Source organism: Biomphalaria glabrata, chromosome 5 (genome assembly GCF_947242115.1).
Source record: "Biomphalaria glabrata chromosome 5, xgBioGlab47.1, whole genome shotgun sequence".
In the NCBI taxonomy this organism is placed as follows: Eukaryota; Metazoa; Mollusca; class Gastropoda; family Planorbidae; genus Biomphalaria; species Biomphalaria glabrata.
In genome coordinates this window covers 1,214,120-1,236,758 of record NC_074715.1, presented here as the reverse complement: position 1 = coordinate 1,236,758, position 22,639 = coordinate 1,214,120, and the positions used below count along the sequence as shown (strand labels likewise).

At 39.2% G+C, this 22,639-nt stretch overlaps 1 protein-coding gene across 1 annotated transcript in view; it reads left to right on the top strand.

The window, feature by feature from the left end:
- The first annotated feature begins 1,976 nt into the window (after window positions 1-1,976).
- LOC106072981 (hillarin-like) overlaps window positions 1,977-22,639 on the top strand; it is a 76,574-nt gene continuing 55,911 nt past the window's right edge. Inside the window, exon 1 of the mRNA XM_056030703.1 lies at window positions 1,977-2,162. The gene's annotated coding sequence lies outside the window, so the exon portion shown is untranslated. The remainder of the gene's footprint in view (window positions 2,163-22,639) is intronic.

Here is a 22,639-nt window from a genome sequence, read left to right as displayed (position 1 = left end):
TTATTTGTTGTTTTGTTTTAACTTTGTGATCCAAAGTTTTAAAATCTCCTTCGTGTCTTTCTTATTTCTGTTGTTATGCTACGCCCACAGACATAACTAAATATAGACTGGAAAAAGGAAGTAACTTCATGTAACTTGAAAACATGTATATCTATTGTTGTCGGATTTCCGAATTCTGAAAAGTTGCATGATCTTCAGTCTTAGAGATTAAACAAAACTACACTGCTGTATAATAAAGTACACAAAATAGCAAGTCACAAATTTTCGTTTCATAAAACTCTTTTATCGGCCAGTCTATATTTATTTAGGTCTATGGCTACGCCTCAATGCAGCAAAACTCACGCGATCTTTCACAGCTTTTCGAATCCAAATATTTAAATAATCCACTCCACAATTAAGGCTTTCTTTACTAACAATATAACATTTTAAAAGGGGAAGATTGTCGTCTTTTTTCTATTCTATATAGTCTTTAGCGTTACACTTTCATTGGTCTCAGATCTAAACGTGTCCTTCCCTGCATGTCTTAACCCCCAGCAACTTTTTTTGGTTCTAGATAGATTAGGCCTACACACTTATTCTACTCGCAATGTACCCTAAAACTGTAGGCCTATACAATCAAAGTAGCGGCCTCCTCCAAAGTACTGGCCTTCTCTTAAGGGTACTTCTAAGTAATTTGGTTTAAGAAAAGCTTGATTTTTTATGAAAGGTAAAAACCGGAAATATGCTTGAGAGGAAGTTTTAAGGAAATTATCAAAAAACGTCATCATTAATCCACATTGTTCAATAAGAAAAATGTGGAAAAAAAAATCTACTGAAACGCCTAGTAACGTTAGCGTTTCTCAAACTGTGTGGCGCGCCCCGAAGGCATATTGCAGAAGTGGGGTTACACTTTTCGAAGAAGGCACTTCGAAAAGTCTCCGCTAATTTGATTGGTCGAAATTCTCCTGAATGTCACACATCTATAAAGTGAACTCTTTGTGTGAAGAAACAAAAAAAAAAGCAGCGGCATGACTTTTTACTTAACAGATTAAGTCATTTTTTTTTTATTTCGGGGAGGCGCCACCGGAAAAAGTTTGAGAAACAAGGTTATCCGAAGATGAGACATAGGCTGAGAATTATTCCCCCTTTAAAATTACTTATGATTACCATAGTGATAGTCGGAGGTAAAGGAATGTACATTATGCAATCACCGCTGAGTCCAAACCATACATAACATCTTCGCACCTAAGCAACAGTGGCGTAGCATTCATGGTGCGAAGGGGTTCAATGAACCCAGGCCTGCGACCATTAGGGGCCTTAATCTGGGACGTACCAACCATGGCAAGTGTGGGTTTAAATGCGTTTGTTTGTTTGTAAAATGTTTTACATGTTTCGGATGTTCCTTCAAAGTTGAAGATAGTTTACTTCCTAGTCCAGACCTCCCGCAGGACGACGGGGGATGGGAGCGGGCATGGTTTGAACCCTCGACCGTCGATAAATCCGAACGACAGTCCAGCGCGCAAACCGCACGACCAGGCAGGATCGTGACCAATCAGGTCACACGTGAGTAGATTAAAACTACCTCCATTTGAATGTCTTTTTGGTAAAATACAAAGACTATTCTATTTATTCGCTACTCACTAAATTTGTCATATTCTTGAACCTGGGCCAACGATTACCTTGCTACGCCACTGCTTTGCAAATATATTGGCCTACATGTCATCATTTTTTTTAATCATTTGGCCTTCCAAAACTCCCCCACACTGGCAAGTTCTGGGGTACGCCCTACAATTGTAGGCCAACTACACATTTCTGTTACGCACAGGTATTCAAACAATACTCATGTAAAATAAATGTTAAAAGTGATACACGCGAGTCGCCGTACCTAATGTCTCAAGAGCTGACAGCGTCTTCCAAGCGAAACCCTCCTGACCCACTCCCCTTTCAGTTACACAAGTCAACACACACTCACACACCTGTGTGAACCGAATGCGCTCATGAAAAAAAAAACGTAGCGGGTTGTGTACACATGGGACTGGTATTTCTTGTCGCCTGCAGTCCTCCGTGTTGGACGCTTTGGATTATCAGTGTATTATTGGTGTGCTTAGTAGCCTATTGTTTGGATACATTGAACGCTTTTATTTCTTCATGTCGATGTATTACAATTGAAGTGGACACTGTCGGTGAGTTGGATTACTAGAATCTACTTATTTATTAATCTAGACTAGATCTAATCTATGTTATTATGTAATAAAATTAGCAAAAGTATATAATTTCATCTAGGCCCTAATAAAATATAGATATAGAGTCTAGACTCCAGTAGAAATTAACAGAGCAGCTTGACTCACCAAAATGATTATCAGTTAGAGTGCTCCAGCAGTGAGTCGAGTCCCAATGCCACAAATACGGGATAAAACAGTGAACCATAATTTACAAATAGAAAAACAAAACCTAATAAAATACTCAGAAAAAAAAACAACAAAGATAGAAGCACATTTCTTATTCCGTACGCTAGAACAAATTCGTACAAGAGCTTCTTCTTTCATAGTGCCATTAGTCAGAGATTGGAATGTGTTGCCTGAATCAGCCAGGAAAAACAACGACTTAGCAGAGTTTAAGTCATTGATTAACATGCATGACTAGATTGACACATGAAATGCGTAAGACGTAATTATCTTTTTTTTTTTGAGGTAACATTTGTATTAGACTCTATATAAGATAAGAAGATAAAAACTACTAATACTAAATTAATTAGATATTCGACAATAATAGATTTCACATCACCACCTACACCTATCCCTTAGTTTGTCGACCGTCTTTCTCCATTCCTCTCTGTCTTTTGCCTTGGATAGAACCTCTTTCAATTGCGGACTCGGCCATTCTTTTATGTTGTCCCCATCGCTTTCTCTGTTTGGCTCTTCTTTTTCCTGGTACTGTTCCCTGAAAGAAGGTCTTTGCGAGTCCCGAAGATATTGTAATATGGCCATAGAGTTTTAGTTTGCTTTTTTTTTTACTATAATTAGGTCATAGTGGGGTCCTATAACCCCGTCTCTAATCTCTTCGTTTGAGATGCCGTCTTTAAATATGATACCTAGGATCTTTCTGTAGCATCTCAATTCCATTACTAGGATCCTCCTGCAGTCATCGTCCAATACTCGCAAGCATATAAGAAAGTTGCATTGACCAGGGAGGGTATCAGTCTGACTTTGGTGTCGAGGGCTATACCTTTGTCTTTCCATATAGATAGAAATAGACTTAGTGCTCCTTATTCCCCTGTGCCAATAGATCATGGAATTGTCTGAATCATCCTGAAAAACCAATGACTTATCAGTCTCTAATTAACGACTAGATTAACACAGGATGCAGATCTAATTATCTTCTCTTTTCTACAAACGTCAATAATTTATAAGATAAGATTAATTGAAGAGATATTTTAAAATCCGTCTTTTACTTTTATTATTATAAGACTTTAAAAAGCAAGGTGTATGATAGAGATATAATTCTTTTCTTTTTATATTTGGGACAAGTTTTAATATAGATTTAATAGATCTATTGCCACTATTGGCAATTCATGGCAATCATGGCAATTGGCAAGTTGTAGGTCTAGATTTAGATCTATAGACCTATCTATTTCGTGAGTTTGAGGGGAGTGGACTGGTCTAATCATGTGTACTGACTTTTATTTGAATGAATTTAACACGTATATTTAAAATAACCATTGGTGATTATCATAAACGATTATAAACCAAACTCTAAATGTTATCTATAAACGACAAAACAGCTGTTTATTCCTACGCCATCTTGGTTGATAGCAACAGTTACAAGGGATGCTACTCCCAAACAATGAGTGGTACAACCTATATAAAACACACATCGACAACTATCTAGCCATAAAGATACATCAATAGAAGATCCATATATGACACCATGTTAGCTAAACTAAGAAATTTTAAAATAGAACAGATTTTTTCTCCCCACTATGCAAGGGAATAGACCTCATTCACCAATCGTAAATAAACACATTTAGTCACCTTTTTAATATTGATAAAACAATGAAAAATACGTATCACGTGACAGCCACTATGGATTACATAATTTGTATAGAAGATATATAGAATCATGTGGCTAAATGTTTGGTGAATGAGGTCCACTTCTAAAGTTAGTATATGTGGGCATATTAAGGATCTATATCTCAAGTCAGTGCGTAGCAACATAGGTTCCAAGTTGCGTCCAAGCCCATGACTAATATGGGACCACAGTTCCATTGAAAGGTAGTTGGTTATAACTTTTAAAAAGACATACAAATATTGGGTGTTATGACACTATTACTTTGTCGATACTATTCAATAAAGGTCCTAGTAATAAGAAATGCCCCTACATTCTTAATGGTACTTTGAAGTGTGAAGTTGTTTTTTTTTTTTTTTTTTAATGTATTTATTTGTCTGTTTTTATTTGCTTTTTTAATACATATAGGCCAGTGCTGGATTTATATATAGGCAATATAAGCTATATATATATATAGTGTAGGGCCCCCGTTCGCTTGGGGGTCCCAAAAGGATTACAGGGATATTCTCAATTATTTTGGAGATATAGCGACCGAAAAAAAAAGCCTTACAAGGGGCCCCATGTTTTAGTAGATTAGGGCCTCATCAAGTCTAAATCTGGCTCTGTATTCCACACTCATCACTCAACCTCCAAATTTCTTAAAGAGGGAAGGGGGGAGACACCATCATATTCTTGAACCCTATCCCACGGGTTTATTGCTACCCGACTGATATAGCTTAGGGAGCAGACATATTAAATATTTGAATGTCATGTGATTAATTTAAAGAATTCAATATTTGCTGTTTCATGTAAATATAAAGGCGCATTTCTTCTTCCATATGCTAGGATAAATTCATGCAAGTTCTCTCAGTGTCAGGAATAAATTAAAGTAACGAATGTTAGAAAAATGTATCAGCAATTTTATGAATACAGTCAAATGGAGTCTTACACTATGTCCCACTTCTGGCTACGTGACGTTTTGGTGCTGGGGGCTTTTAGCGATAACAAAATAAACACAGTGAACACATTTTTGTAAACAAGCAATTTTACTGGGGGAGTCCCTATGAGAAATCGTGAATGTCAGAGCGACCTAGCTGCTAACTACTTTAGTTTTGGTCTTGAATGTGTTTGGTCGCGCTATATTGATCAGCATTCATCAATGTATTGAAACAGAAATTTAATTGGGTCTTTTAGGAAACTCTTTTGAAATTAATATGCAGATTTAAATCTACCCTTTTTACATATCGCTTGATTTATTTTTAACTGAGCACAAACACACCATATCTATGGTGGAAGTCTCTAAACAAATACAAATAAAAAGTAACCCTTTCAGAACTTGCGATCTATGGGGCAGATGATATAAAGGTTATGTTTCTGTGGCCCACGGTTAACTAGGGTGTCAAGTAGCCAGCACAACGACCAACCGCCATTACGTTTCCCTAACTTATGTTAGGTACCCATTAAAGTAGGGTGGATTAAAGATCCAGAAATTAAAAAAAAACAGGATTCGAACTCGAGACTCCTCGGTTCGGAAGCCAAGCGCATTACCACTTGGCCACCGCGCCTCCTGTTTCTAAATCACAATAATTATAATTTTCGTTTCACTGAAATTCCCTCACGTATACGCGAGAATTGCACCCCACCATTTTTTTTTTGCAACACAAAAGCGAATTATTGTGTTTACGTTTTAGTCACCAGGCTGCGCTTTCCGTCGGTACATGTTCACTATTTTTTTAAATTTTTTTTTTTACTCGTCTGCAAAATTATAGAAAGCATTTTTTTGGAGTAAAATATTTTTTCAAAGGAAAAAAAGATTCTATATTTTTAAAAGCGGCGTTTAAGTGTGCTAATTGGAGTGGAGCCCTGCCATCGCCCTGCTATCGCCCTGCCATCGCCCTGCTATCGCCCTGCCATCGCCCTGCTATCGCCCTGCCATCGCCCTGCTATCGTCCTGCTATCGCCCTGCTATCGCCCTGCCAGCGCCCTGCCATCGCCTTGCTATCGCCCTGCCATCGCCCTGCTATGCTCTGCCATTGCCCTGCTATCGCTCTGCCATTGCTTTGCCATCGCCCTGCTATCGCCCTGCCATCGCCCTGCCATTGCCCTGCCAGCGCCTTGCCATCGCCCTGCCCTGCCATCGCCCTGCCATCGCCATGCCATTGCCCTGCCATCGCCGTGCTATCGCCCTGCCAGCGCCCTGCTATCGCCCTGCCAGCGCCCTGCTATCGCCCTGCCAGCGCCCTGCCATCGCCGTGCTATCGCCCTGCCATCGCCCTGCCATCGCTCTGCCATCGCCCTGCTATCGCCCTGCCAGCGCCCTGCCATCGCCCTGCTATCGCCTTGCCATCGCCCTGCCAGCGCCCTGCCATTGCCGTGCTATCGCCCTGCTACCGCCCTGCCAGCGCCCTGCTATAGCGGCATCTCCGCGATCGTTCTAAAAGTTTGTCAACTTATATATTCTGCGTCAACTCTTTATTTCCTAATTGACGATACCATCGTTGATTTGAACTTATTAAATTAAATTCATGTTTAATGATATAAATTTTATTATTGTGTTATATAAGAAGAGCATGCTTTCCCCTTTAATTCTATACCAAATAAAAACATTTTCCGATAACAAATGACAAAGCTATTCATGTTTAATCATAACAGGGTAGTGAAATAGTAATGAGCAAAAATGAAGAATTCAGTCGAAACGTGGAAAAATAATTACGGAGAGAAAGAGTTAAATGGGAAATGCTGATAGGTGCTCTATACAATTTTTCTACAAAAGTCCCATTCCGTTAGACCCGTCTTCTGTACTGTTTCGAGATTATTTTTTAAGAGTTCACAAAGGTCACGGCCGTGGTCAACTCAAGGTCTCCCAAAAGGACGACTCAGTAGCCGCAGGCATTATAACAGGCAAACTTCCGTGAGGCTTTGTGTGAGGATTGAGCCTCGCGCCAATGGTCTGCCCGAAACCTCATGTATTCCCCCATGCCCATTCAGTGTATTTATTCAAAGTTTATGTTAAACATTTTTTTTCTTGTTGCTTAAAAGGTATCGCTGGTTTACGAAATATTTACAAACAATAGTAGCAAAGATGTCTGGTTAATAACTATTCTGTTGTGGGACTCCCTCCTGCTTTCTTTGTCACAAATGTACGTCCATAATTGGTGATTGGAACAAAATTTCAGAATAACTTCCCTTTTTTTTTACGAAACTTAACTCTGTCTGTCTGTCTGGTAAAAAGTTTGAACCATAGACTTGTATATTATACTCATAGACATAAATAAGTATAGACTGGCCGAAGACAGTAACTTCATGTAACTTGAAAACATGTATATCTATTGTATTCGGATTTCCGAATTATGAAAAGTTGCATGATCTTCATTCTTAGAGATTAAACAAAACTACACTGCCTCCTTATTTACAATATATATAGGTGTGTATCATTATGTATATTAAAAACAAATTTAAAAAAGCACTTAACGTTTATACTGCTCATAAATGCTGTATAATAAAGTAATCAAAATTGCAATTCACAGATTTTCGTTTCATAAAACTCTTTATTCGGCCAGTCTATATTTATTTATGTCTATGATTATACTAGACTGGAAACCGGAAATAAATTTTTATCCGCTATGGATCGATTCACAGACCTATATATATAGAGGAGAGAGATTTGTATGTACGTAAACTCTTTTTTAAGATCAAAGGGGAGTCGCCCCAACCAATCTAAGAAAAGTAATGATCTTTAGTTTTCAAAGTTTAGAAATAATGCAAAATCATTTCTCGGAAATTGACGCAATTACATGAAACAAAGCCATTTCCTGTTTGTTTGCATTGAGATAATGTTTTAAAAATCCTAGATCGAAATAATTCATGATGATTTAAATCATCTTATGTACATTTATATAGATTGATTACCTAGATCTTTCTAGACTAAAAATTGCAAAATAATAATTATGAGACGAGAGTACTCTCATTTTTGATGTGCAATTAGGCCCTACTAGATCTACACCTAGATCTAAAAAATAAATTATATGTTACATAGGTTAGGGTTGAAAAAAAACAACAACTTTACTTTTCACATTTTTTTTAGTGTTAAAAAATCTTCATTTCCAGTCTAGTATAATATATAAGTCTATGGGTTTGTAGACATTGTTTCTCTTACACCCATTCTCGGATCAAGTGGAAATTATTCTTTGGCAAAGACAAGACATGAATCAATAAAAAATATTAGTCAATTTAATACTGGTAATTATTTTGTTTAATGCCAACAAGGGAAATTAATTCTTCCGTATTCAGAGATAGTGTCCCTTTAGATAATTATGCACGTGATTTCTCCAGCACCCATTCTCGGATCAAGCTGAATAGAAACTTTAAACACTTATTTATTGTACCTAACAAAACATGTATCAATTAAAAAAAAACAAACAATCAGTCAATTAATTATTGTTAATTAATTATTTTGTTTGATATCGAAGAAGGGAAATAACTCATCCATTATTTAGATATTTAGACAGTTGTAAATGTGGAGTTATTCCCTATAGTTAAGCTTTTAAAAGTGTTTTTTTTTTATTTCTTGTTTTCTTATTGTTTATAGTCTACATAATTAGCATTTTCGGTATTGTACGTGTATATTGATAGTCTTTATTCTGGTTAAAGTTCGGGTAGGATTACCAATGATCAAAAGTAGAAGAATGTACGCTTGTCAATTCTTAGTTGGCAGCAATACAACCTTTCAAATATAAATTTTCAAGTAGCTTTTAATTATGAACCAAATTATATCAATGCCTTTTGAGACGCTGCACTCGATACGGCTATTGCCACGTGGAAAAACATTTAGATCATTTACGATGGAGTTTAGTGGCCAAGACAACGACTAGCTGCTTTTACTTTTTAAGTTTCGGCAAGTTATCTCCCTAGTTGAACTGGGTTACTTCATTCTTCAATCACGAATAGATTTCCCGGTGGCTGCATCGGGATTCGAACCCGCGATCTTCGGATGAAAAGCCAATCTTCTTATCTTATCATTATTATTATAAAATATAGGCGTTACTTCAAAAAAGATGATTACGTCCTACAACTATCCCTAGGTCAATCTAGTCATGCGTGTTAATCAATAACTTAAACTCTGCCAAGTCATTGGTTTTCCTGGCTGACTCACTAACTCCGTAAATTAAAAAAAAAACATTCTTAGTTCTTGCTTCAGTGTGATCTCAACTTGTTTAAATATAATGGACCTCATTCACCAATCGTAAACAAACAACATTTAGCCACGTGGTTCTCTATCTCTTCTATACAAAATACGATCTAATTTTAATACACAGTGGCTATCACGTGACCGTTTTTTTTTTCGTTGGTTCATCAATATTATCACGTGACTAAACGTTGTTTGTTTACGATTGGTGAATGAGGTCGATTCAGACGATTAATAATAACTTTTAAAAAAAAACAAGGTCAAGGATGATAAATAGAAATTGTTTTGTAGCCAACTAAAATTTAAAAAAATAGAACTAAAAACGCAGGAACCGGAAACATTTGATTCTTCAGTGCTAAAGTTTAAAAAAAAAACGTATCGACACTTCCTTTATTTTGCACACGGATACACTACAAAGCTTGCTATTTCTAGTGTTGTTTATTTGTTTGTTTTTTCACCATAAATTTAAAATAGTAACAAATAGAATATATTTTTTTTAATTGACGTTATTTTCCATTTGGCTTTATTTCAAACGTGCTTTATAGATGACTGCCTGGTGTGTGGTATGCTCTCTGGACAGTCACCTTGATGGACCAGGTTCGAACCCTCTGAGCCACCTCTATAGAGAACAGACTTTCATAAGCCTGTTGTAAAAATAAAATCGTGTTTGGGCGTTTACTCGAAGTTTCGCCCTTCTCTCTTACAGACTTTACTATTTGATTCTTCTTCGCCCTCATTGGTATTACGCCTTTTCTTTTTTCCCCGACCCTTTTCATGCGGGCGACATTTATAAATATAAAATATTTTTTTTTTAACTTTAGAGAGAGAGAGAGGAAGAGAGAGGGATAAAGAGAGAGAGAGATAGAGCAAGCGAGAGAGAGAGAGATAGAGAGACATATAGAGCAAGAGAGACAGAGAGAAAGAGTGATAGAGAGAGAGAGAGCGAGAAGAGAGAGAGATATGGAGAGAAAGAGAGAACGAGAAAAGAAAAGAGAGAAAGAAAGAGAGACATAGCGAGAGAGAGATAGAGATGTAAGATGAATGATTAATGGTTTTAATGATTTGTTCATGCGCTTATCTCAAATCAAATAGTTTCGCTTCAGTGATTTCACCCTGCCCAACTCAAGCCTACACATCACCACCCAGTCCTCTAGTCTCTTCAACTGATACTTATTCATATTTTAAGGTGTGGCGGTCATACTAAACGAAGTCTTAACTCGGTGCGGAACAAGTCGTTGCTTATTGTAACATTCTGCATACTGTTACGATCTCTCCAACTATCCAGGCTCTCTTCAAACTGCCCCACACGACACAACGAACTTAAAGAACCTCACAACTCAGGGCTCCAAAGTATCAGTCAGTTTAATGTCAAATAAACAAACAACATTTAGCCACGTGGTGCTCTATCTCTTCTATATAATTTACGATCTCGTGTTTAATTCATGATGGTTGTCACGTGACAGTTTTTTCCCGTTGTTTTATCAATAAGATCACGTGACTAAATGTTGTTTGTTTACGATTGGTGAATTAGGTCCAATGGACATTAACACTGTCTTTACAAAAACCTAGTCTTGCGCCGCACTGACTTCACACACCGTGCTGGTTCTCGCCTCGTACTAGTCACATTGCGAGGTAACGTGAAGTCAAGTCTTTCTGACACGCTCGCTCTTATATAGTGTCTCTACTGGCCTACTCGAACCTTCTTGACCACTCCAGTTGGTCACTTTCGCCGTGACTTGCGTGCGTGATATTTACGACACTGGTCCTTGCCGAACTGGCGAGTACTGTCACTGGTCACGGTTGACCGCTCGTCCTGCGCTGGACTGTGGCGATTTGGGTAGGCTAAAAACAAACAGCACTACCCCCAACTGTGTCACCACCAGGTTTACAACAATACGATAATCCAGTTATGCCTGTTAATCAGTGATTTAAATCCGATGCGTCGTTGGTTTTCCAGTTTGATTCAGTCAAAAGCCATTGTTCTAAGTCAGGTACATGATAGATGAAAAGAACTATGAACCTTACAAGCGATGTAAACAAAGAGTTGTCTTTTCTTTGTTTTGTTTTTATTTGTCACGTGATTGTCTCTATTTCTGCCTTGATCTAAACTATGACTCTCCACAACAAAACATTTAATCCAGTGGTGCATATAGGCGGCCTTAGCATTGCGCTGGGCGAGTGTCGTACCTGAGCCATGACTAGTTCGACGGGCTGACGGTGACAATAGATTCTCTTCATCTCGCCCCCCGCCCTCCCTAAGGCGCGGTTGCCCCACTCACTACTCCCTCTGTGTTACCCATATTTTTTTATGCACAGGACTTGTACGTTTCCAGATATTAGTGTCCTTGCCGCATCGCCGCCTGAAAAAAAAAAAGCCCTCTGAGGCTTTATTATCTATTGTGGGCATGTTTCAAATGGCCGGATAAGGCCCGCGGCCCGTAGTTCGGACGTCACTGGTTAAGTCCGTTTAGATTTTCACAACATGCAATCGCTAAGAAAAATCTGGAGTCACCTATTCGCTGCTAATCAACAATTTTTAATCTTACCACAAGTGCAACACAATTTAGAAAGTAAAGAAAGAAAAGTTCCCCTTTCAGACCTTGCAATCTATAGGGCAGATGATGTAAAGGTCATCTGTTTCTGTGGCCTACGGGTACCTGACTCTAGTTGGAGAAATTAAATGCAGTTGGTCGTTGTGCTGGCCACATGATACCCTGCTCGTTAACCTTTGGCCAAAGAAACTGATGATCTAGGGCAGGGGTTCTCAACCTGTGGGTCGCGACCCCCTCGGGGGTCGATTGAGAATTTGCCAGGGGTCGCCTAAGACCATCGAAAAAAGGGATTGTTTTTGTCTATTCTTCTATTGCTGTATGTGTGTGTGTGGGGGGGGGGGGTCGCGGCCGAAAGTTATTAAATTTCTGCTGGGGTTGTAATTTGGCCTTCTATTAGTTAATATATTAAGTAATAGTAATATGTTAACAATCGTCAGTTAACAACGAGAGTTTAAATAACAAAAAGTTTAATGAATCGATGATATAATATGACATGAATGATGTGTTACTTACTGACAATCCTGTGCACTCCCAGGGCCCCAACCACACCTCTCCACCGAACTCGGTTCTGAGCAGCTTTCTTCATTTGCTCCCATATCATTCCAGTACCCGTAGCTTCACTGATGACTGACCTCTTCCAGGTTTGCTTGGGTCTGCCCACTTTCCTCTTTCCTTGTGGGTTCCAGCCAAGTGCCTGCCTTGCAACATTGGTAGCTGGTTTTCGCAGGGTGTGTCCTATCCAGCTCCATTTTCGTTTAGTGATGTCTTGGGCTATGGGCTTTTGTCAAGTTCTCTCCCACAAATCGATAGTAGTTATCTTTTCTGGCCACCTAATTCCTAATATCCGGCGTTGGCATCTGTTAACAAAGGTCTGGAGCTTTGAATGATGAGTAGGTAAATAATAATAGGTACAAGATCATTGTGTCTAAGTTAGGTTAAATTATTCAACATAAATCTACTTAACAGGCAAGCTCAACTTTGTCACAGTGCAACAGTCCGACCTGGGCTCACGATGCTTACAACCCAATGCCATGGATAATAGCCATATAACGCTATCTACAGATCAGACTTGACTCCAGTAGAGTCCCAAGCCTGCGTACCTAAACAAGAAAAATATGCATTCCTTGTGACCGCCATTCACAAAAAAAATAATACCAACTATATTAGAGCTTGTACAAAATGTTAAATGGTGTAATGTTGAAGAATGCGAATGTCGTGGAATGCTGGGTTCGTGCTTCCTGGAGTACTCCTGACACGTGACATATATATCACAAACTGACTTAAGTCCGTTTCAGCAGACAAATATAGCGTTTATTTGACAACAACAATAATAATACTGCACTCCTTGTTAGTGCTACAAGTCAAGAAAATTCTATCCGCATAACAGCGGTATCAAAAATATCCAATACGTTAAACTCTCCAGAGTATATTACAAATCACGTCCGCATCTCAGCGGGTAACACTGTGCAGAATAATCCAGAATAATACTAGAAATATATGTCTCAAAAAGACCACCGTCATCAACTGCCCAAAAGATACTTCGAGTTACAACTCGACTAAAACGCTACTACTCAAATCATATCTGACTGCCTCGTCCAAAGGGTAATACTTGACTCAACTGACTTGACTGAACTCAAAGTCAACTTTATTCCTTCAACTTCCTGTTTTCTACATCAGGAATTCCACGTGTCTTTTAACCTCTTAACCCGAGGTGAACATTAAATCAGGCAATGTCAACTGAGACTGTGCCAGAGCTTCGAAATAAAGAAGAAATTACATTTAACTAACTTACCCAATTCTGGGGAAGAAAATAACATCAGAATTCTAGCCAATGATCTACTACCCAAGCAAAACAAACAGAAGCAATGACGTCACCATAGCGCGTCCTTGGAGATAGCGCACAAACTAATACGGTGCACACAAAAGATACACACCTAGCAAAGAAGCAATTCCATAGGCGCACAACAGTCTGCTAGTTAATTCTTCCAGTGCTTCGCGGAACACCTGTTCCGTCATGACATTGCAAAGGAGGAAAAGATCGTCTCTCGAGACTTAAAATGCCACAGTATTCCGCTGAACACGGAGGCGCGGTGGCTGAGCGGCAAAGCACTTGGCTTGCGAACCGGGGACCGGGATTCGAATCCTGGTGAAGACTGGGATTCCTGATTTCGGGATCTTCGGGCGCCTCTGAGTCTACCCAGCTCTAATGGGTACATGACGTTAGTTAGGGAAAAGTAAAGGCGGTTGGTCGTTGTGCTGGCCACATGACACCCTTGTTAACCGAAGGTCACAGAAGCAGATGACTTTTACATCATCTGCCCTATAAATCACAAGGTCTGAAAGGGGAACTTTACTTTTTTATTCCGCGGAGCACAGTTTGGGAAACATTGCTCTAAGTTAATAAGAACATATCCACGTAGCCACATTCCTACAAATATTTACTTAGGATTCCCTTAGCTCAGCAGATGCTGTTAACATAAGAAAGATAATCGTGGGAAATCGCACAAAACAGTTGCTTGAAGATTGATATTGATTGAGCTGTGAGGACATTTTTTTTTCATGCCAACGACGTGACGCCACATTCCTCTTTATGCTTTAACCGTTTGTTGAAACATCTCAGTAGAGGACTACTGGCTATGAAACAAAAAAAATTATTTGAAAAAATACTTTTCAAATAAGACTATTCGTGCTTAATGCATTAATGTTAGATTTAAAAAAAAAGGGAAACATTTTTTTACCACGCTCCATCATCCCCCCCCCCCGGGAATTTCTTTAAAAATGAAAATGCCCAAAGACATAGTCTGTTCAAGATAAAGATTATCCAGTCCTCTAGCAAAAATAATTTATTTTTTTTATACTTTGAAAAATTATAGCGGTCAAACTAGAGTTTCCCAGTGTGGCCAACTCGCTAGTAATTATTTTCCCAAAGATATACATCAAATGTCAAATTTCTAGGAAAAGTTGATAGAGCCGTTTTCGAGATCCGTGTCCAGTTTCCGTTTGTTTGTATGATCCACTTGTCTCCATGAATGTGCAGCTTGAATAGAGGAATTGTAAAAAAAAATTAAACAATCGAAAAAAAAAATCCATTCGTGTTCAAACTTTTTTTTTTTATTTACACGCATGAATAATTTGACGTCATGCAGCACGCCAGTGTCCTCCGCGCGCGACACATGTCTGCTCTTTTCAAATCTGCTCTCCCGACTAGACGGAACAACCAACGGTCTATACAAGTTTATTGTACCAAGCCATTCAAGCCCGACAATCTGTTCGCAATCAAAGTGGATTGCTTTAATGTCTGACTCGTAGACAGGGTTGATCTTTTCTTTTGTACTGGAACATAATTACATTGACAATGAACCGAATTATCCGTGGGGGATCTACTGTTCAGGGCTTCCTTTAAGTCTGCTTATTGCATTTTCTATACTGTGGGGTCTAATGTGTATGGGATTTGGGGGGGGGGGGGGGGTTGAGATTGTTTGTGTCAGTGCAGGGGTGAGAACTCAATGACCTTGACTGGTGGTGGTCTGGTCACTGTGTATTTGTTATTTACAAAGCTTGCATCAACTCAGTCTGTCTGTCTGTCTGTCTAGTACGCATTTTGTACACGTTATGTCTCCCACTTTTAATTCTCGGATCAAGTTGAAATTTTGCGCAATTAATTAACTGTCGATGTCAATCTATGAATTATTATAAAAAAATGTTAACCAATTAGTTAATTTATTAGTGTTGGTTAATTATTTTTTACAAAGAAAAAGAGAGGTAAACTTTGTAGTATTGAGATACATTCCAATAACTGCGCGGTTCTTTCCCTTATAAATAAGCTTTGTTTTTTTGTTTTTTTTTTAAGTATTTTTGTTTTAATATTTTATTTGTTGGACAGACAGATGGCGAAAAGATAACATAAAACTGACCAACCGGGCAGACAGCGGTTATGTCTGCGCTGGATGTGGTGTAATATGTAGGTCACAGCTAGTATTGCGTAGCCACGCGAAATACTGCATACCTCCTAAATCTTTTGAATCGAAGAGGGCGAGTATGTGTATACGTGTTCATGTGTGGTTGAGACATGTGTTGTTGTTGGTGTATGTAGAAATGTATCCAAATAATAAGTAAGTCGATGTCAGGTAACTAAACCACAAAGTGTAGGTAAGTCTAAATAAGCTTTATTTGTAAATGGATATAACATTCATTACAATCTTCATCTATCCGAAAGGGACCGTTGGGGCACCACACAAGATCTGTTGACCGTCCCTCTCCATTCTGCCTTTTGCCTTGGACAGACTCTCCTTCAATGACAAATATACTTTCCATTTATATTGTCTTGCCATCGCTTTCTCAGTCTGCCTCTTCTTCTTTTTCCTGGTACTGTTCCCCGAAGGAAGGTCTTTGCGAGCCACTTGGACCTTGTACTATGGCCATAGAATTTTAGTTTTTTTTGACTTTATAATAAGCAAGACAAATGGTTAATGTAGTCAAATGTAGTGGATCTAACAGTTTAGTTATCTTCACTCCAGATCCGTTCCGTGCTCAGATTGTTTTAAAATCCTAATGCTGTTTGTTTTATAATTCCGAATCAGCGCAAATTCGATAACCTGAGCGAGCTACACGATTCGACTATCGCCTTTATGATAATTATGATATCTTCAAAAAAACAAATCTGACACTACGTGAAATCACATTGCTGTATGACGTATTCGGGTGTTACGATGTTATGGAGCGTGTGCGTGTTTCCAAGGTAACAATGAAGAAAGGGAGCATTAACTCTTTCTCTCCTAACTGACGATACCAGCGTTGATTCCACCAGAATATGGTAAATAATTACGGAGAGAAAGAGTTAATAGTTTTGTTGTTGTTTTTCTTGTCTTGTAGAATGACGAAAACCAATAAATGTCTATCATAATTTTGATAATTAGTCACGTGGGTGTTAGTAGGCCGACCAATACATTTGAACGAGTAAAGTTGTGTTTTCGTAGGGAATTTCAATTTGTTTAAAATATTTCAAACTAGTCGACCCACGGCGTAGCATACGCCTTATTTTGTAGGGCCGGCCTTAGGCCCCTTATGTGACCGCAGTGTGCCCCGCACTTTCAAAGGACCCGCGCTAATTCTAGGTGTAAATTATTAAATTAAACCCCTTTTTATAAGTTATAACAAAATATACGAAAACGTCATGGAAATATCCGGAAATTATTAAAATCTTTTGAAAACTCAAAAAATAAATAAAAAATTGCAGAAATAAGAGTGATCTGTCCTTACATCTTTTTCTCGTCCAAACCAGAAGAGAATTATATATGTATAGATTATTTTGAGATCTTATGTCATCTCATAATTTCAATTAGCAATGGTGGGAAGCGTGGTCGAGAGGCTAAGTGCGCTTGAACTTGGCCTGTCTTGGCTACCTAGAAGGGGGCTCGAGGTTCGACACCCGACTCGGGCAGAGTTGTGGAAAACCAACTCCTAGATACCCCCCCCCCCCCCGTCGGTCCTCAAATGAGATTGGATCAAAGCGCTCTGAGCATGCTATAAGCATGAAAGTAGCGCTATATAAAAGCTAAAATAATAATTAGCAAAATAGACTTTTTTTAAAACAATAAATCCAGGTAAAATGTTATCTTGAGATCAGTGTGGAGCAGCCTTGCAGTTAAATACGTGTATCTAGCTTTGATCTTCCCTTCACATTCCATGATAATTTAGCTTAGAAATTAGAAAAAAAAAAAGGTGTTTGTCAATGTGTATAAGTCCACAAATATGGCCACCGGCGGTGTGAATCTTGCCATCGTGCATCTCTTGGTATGTAACTTGTCAAAGAAATAAGAATTCTTAGTTAAAAGTGGTTTTATAAACTTTAATTTAGGTTATATATTTATAGCTTTTATATAGCGCTACTTTCATGCTTATAGCATGCTCAGAGCGCTTTGGTCCAATCTCATGCGTGGACCAGTTGGGGGGGGGGGAGGGGGTATCTAGGAGTTGGTTTTCCGTTAAAGTGACAGTGCTACATACTGTTGGTATAGAAGACGCACCGTAGTTGACGGACTTTGAACGCGACATTTAGTGACGTCACAATTTACTGGGTTGTAGTTTATTTATGTTATTAGTTAGTTGGTATTAGGACTTCTATGTGATATTTTCGTATTACGGACAGAGACGAGGCCTTTTCTGTATTCAACTTCATTCAAGTCTATAACAGTCTGGTCTTAGTTCTTTAACCTTGTAACAAGTGTAGGCATTGTTCTGTAGTAGTTTAAACGTATCTAATACACCTGTACAAGAAACCCAGACATCTCCAGAGTAATCTGTCGATGTCAAACAGACTTCAACAAATTCAAGATCAAGTCCTATCACAACACACATAGTAATTAACTCCTTCACTCCTGATTATATCCACGTTTATTTGACCCCATTTAATTAAACGACTCTTGTATGGCCAACTAAGCGAAGAAAAGCTCTCGCAAGGTGGTCAAAGAAAGCGCTTCAGGGACACCCTCAAAGCTTCTCTGAAGGCGTTCAGCATAGACCCAGCCACCTGGGAGACAGAGGCACATGACAGAGCATCATGGCGTCGCGCTGTGAAAACTGGCGCACAGGTTGCTGAGGAAAAAAGAACAACGCTGGCAGAAGAAAAACGCCAGAAAAGAAAAGCAAGGCAAACGACACTAGCTCCAGCTGGAATAACCTGCCCAGTGTGCGGCCGAACATTCCGAGCTCACATAGGTCTCACCAGCCACATGAGGAGGCATAAAACCCCAGTGCAAGGCCCTCAGCCCCCTGGATGACAAAGTGGTCATCATCGAACCACGATGGACGAACTATATATATATAAAGAGCATGTATTCTTCTATAATGATATACCTTATATAACATTTCCTGATAACAAACAAAAAAAAAGTTATTGAAGTTTAATCATAACAGGGTAGTGAAACACAAATGAGCAAAATGGAAGAATTGCATCGAAACGTGGAAAATAATTGCGGAGAGAAAGAGTTAACGTGCACACCAAAACTAGGCCAATGTAAATCGTGTGTAGGTTTGTCTGCACAATAGAAAGCGTGCATTCGAAATTTTCATATAGCAGAAAGCTAGAATATAAGACGAAACAGCAATTAACCTGAACTAATGACCCAAATTGCTCAGTCCACAGCAGCCCGTTTCAAAACTTAAAGTAATATGGAAAGACAAAAGCTTAGCCCTTCTTCTTCTTCTAGCAAGCTTTATTGCTGCTGAGCTGTGAGCTCTTATGCAGACTGTGCCAAGGAAAAAAAAAGTGCCCTCGGCACCAAAATCAGACTGATGCGCTCTCTGGTCATGGCCACATTCTTATATGCTTGTGAGTCTTGGACGCTGACTGCAGAGCTAGAGAGGATGATTCAATGGAATTGAGATGCTACAGAAGGATCCTGGGCATCACATTTAAAGACTGCATCACAAAACAAGAGATTAAAGACAAGGTTACTGCAGTGATTGGACCCCATGATGACCTGCTAACTATCGTAAAAAACGCAAGCTAAAAATCTATGGCCATATTACAAATCTCGATGAAAACTGGGATTTTTAATATCGGGATTTTTAGGGCGCCCCTGAGTCCACCCAGCTCTAATGGGTACCTGACTTTAGTTGGGGAAAGTAAAGGCAGTTGGTCGTTGTGCTGGCCACATGACACTCTGCCTTTAACCGTAGGCCAAAGAAACAGATGACCTTAACATCATCTGCCATATCGATGGCAAGGTCTGAAAGGGGAAACTTTTTCTTTGCATGTTGAAAGAAAATGCATTATTACTACACCCCCATATATCCCCAACCTGAAATGATCCGAACCCCTTCTTTTTCTCTTAAAAGTTAACACTTTCCATCGCACTTTTAACTGGCTGATATTAATCTCATTTCATCTGTGCCTGTGGTCCCTTCTGGGGCATAGGCCACCAACGAATTTCCTCCAGGCATCTCTGTTCTGGGCGAGTCTCTCCAACTGTCCCCATATTATGCATCCAATTTTCTGATATTAATGATTGAACTTAATGGCCGGCTTCCCGTTAACACAAAATAGTGTGACTATATTTACGCGTGTTTGTGTGTCCGTATTTGTCAAGTCCGTTGGTTGTCACTTCCATAATTCCTGCTTGTATCCATGCGTAACACATTTTCAATGGTTTATTTCCTTGCTCGTTTCGCATGAGTGAAGTCTATTGAACTTTCTCTGAAAATAGTTCATGAAATAGAGCGTTTCTGTCAGTTTGCTGTCTTTATTTTTCTTTTATAAGGAAGCGCGTTAACTTACCACGTAAACATGCATTTAATCAGTGGCGTAGCTAGGTTGGGTCTACATTTGAAATTCCCTCGGGCCCCCCACTCCATAAAGAAAGTGTGGCTTTAAAACAAAATAACAAAATATATGCGGCATTTTTTTGTGGGAAGGGTGGTCGAGAGGCTAAATAATCTACGCTTGAACTTGGCTTCGACACCCCACTGGTTCACACACGAGATTGGATCATAGCGCTCTGAGCATGCCATAAGCATGAAAGTAGCGCTATATAAAAGCTATAATTTATTTGAGCCGCAAATTAAAGATTGTTACACTACGGGTACTAGATCCACGGTTTCTACTTTCTAATAGCTTCAGGTTAATTACATTTTATTTTTGTATCTTCTTGTTGATGTGGCCCGTGACACGAGTGTTGGAAGTTAAAATGACCCGCAGGACCAACTAATTAAAACGATTGAGTTGCAATTTTAAAAATATCTTATGGCCTGGCAGTAAGAAAAAAATTTACATTTAGCTAGAGAACTAGGTCTAGTTCTAGATCCAACATCGGTTTTGAAGGGACTGTCGCGTTTGAAATTTTTTAATCTAAGGCTTTCAAGAGTTAAATAAATTAATGTTCAGGAAAATATAGCGCATCTAAGTCTAGATCTAAAGGCTTATCATTGGAATATTATAAAGTCTATTAGATCTAAACATTCGCTTCACAAGGATTCTTTCTCGTAACATTCTCGTAACATTCTCGTAATGTAACAGTCATTAGGTATTAAGAGAAAATAATTGCTTTTTAAAAATGTTCTTTTTATGATTTTCTTGTTTTTATAATTTTTTTTTTTTTTTTTTTTTGCACAGTGGGCAGTAGTTTCTCTGTGCCAATGAGCACCACGTGACAGGCCAAATATTGCCCTCGGGCCGTAGATTGGGCTTCACCGGTATAAAGAATTATTTAAAAAAAAAATGAACTGGTTTGTCGACAGGCAAGTTCACACACACATTTGAACGGGTCTCTGTTGGTGTAATGGCATGCCCCCCCTCACATTTATGTAAAACAGATTTTCATATGGCACCAACCCGCCTATAAATTATCTTGTCTAATATTATCTTATAAAATCCAGACGATATTTTCTACGCGTGTTCCCAGGTCAAACTAGTTATGCGTGTTAAAAGACTTAAATTTAAGTCAATGGTTTTCCTGGCTAGCTCAGGCAACCCATTCCATGCTCTAATAGCACTAGGGAGAAAGGAGTATGTGTACACATTTTTCCTAGCATATGGAACAAGGAATTTGCTTTTATCTTAGTGTCTTTCACATTACGGTTTATCAATAGATGATATCTGGGCATTTTGAGGATGATTTTAATTCAAAACTATCCCAGATCGCCCCATTGCTATCTATCTGGGCCTTTTGGACTCCTCCTGGCACCTATTCCTGTAAAAAAAAATCCCCTTTCTAGATCTAATTCCAAAACTAAATCTAGATTTCCCCTGTTAAATAGCGGAAGCAACTCTGTGGGACAGTGAATCGGCCAGATTAAATGCATGAGTTTATTACTGTAAAAAAAAAGTCCCCTTTCTAGATCTAATTCCAAAACTAAATTTAGATTTCCCCTGTTAAATAGCGGAAGCAACTCTGTGGGACAGTGAATCGGCCAGATTAAATGCATGAGTTTATTACTGTAAAAAAATAAGTCCCCTTTCTAGATCTAATTCCAAAACTAAATTTAGATTCCCCCTGTTCAATAGTGAAAGTAACTGTGTGGGGCAGTGATTGGCCAGATAAATGCATGAGTTTATTTATAGCGTGTACCGATATCAGGTCAGCGTGACTCAGGTCCTACTGCATTCGCAGGCGACTAATATTTCCCTGGAGAAATTTTACGACGCTGTCAATAAACCATAGGACGTGACAAAAACTCATGTCGTCTACGAATGTGGGCGTGTTCCGGTAGTCGTTGTGCTTGTATCTTGAGATGTGGATGTAACTAGGCCTGCTTGGTCCTGCGCAGTGGCGTAGCTAGGGGTTTGGTGGCCCGGGGGGGGGGGCTTGACCTCTTTAGGGGCCCCTGCATTTTGACATCATGACATGAGATCATGGCGATAATATTTAATATAAAAACACATTTTGGACACTTATTTTGGGGCCCCCCCTAAAGCGGGGGGCTCCCGGAGGGATTTTCAAATATGAACACCCCATCTCCCCCACCCTAGCTACGCCACTGGTCCTGCGGTCTTATTTCCACATGCACTCTTCGTCGACTTCCATTCTGTATGGCGATCTAACAGAAGCCGCTGGTCGAACACTTTTAAGGTATACGGATGTATGCGACGCGATATGAAGCTCTTCAAAATCGACACTGGCAGCTGTGGAAACGTGGCACTGGATAGATCCACATGGAGAGAGAGAGCATAAAGGAAGGGTCCCGGATTGCAGATGACATACACAACAGTAGTAGAGAGAAGGGTGAAAATACAACTGCGCATTGTAGTAACAGATGCCCAACCTGTGACCGCAGCTGTGTATCAAGAATCGGCCTCTTTAGTCACACAAGAAGTTGCAAAGGGAAAAGATTGTCTCTTGAGACGTAAATACCACAGAGATCTTGCACTCTTAGCAGAGGA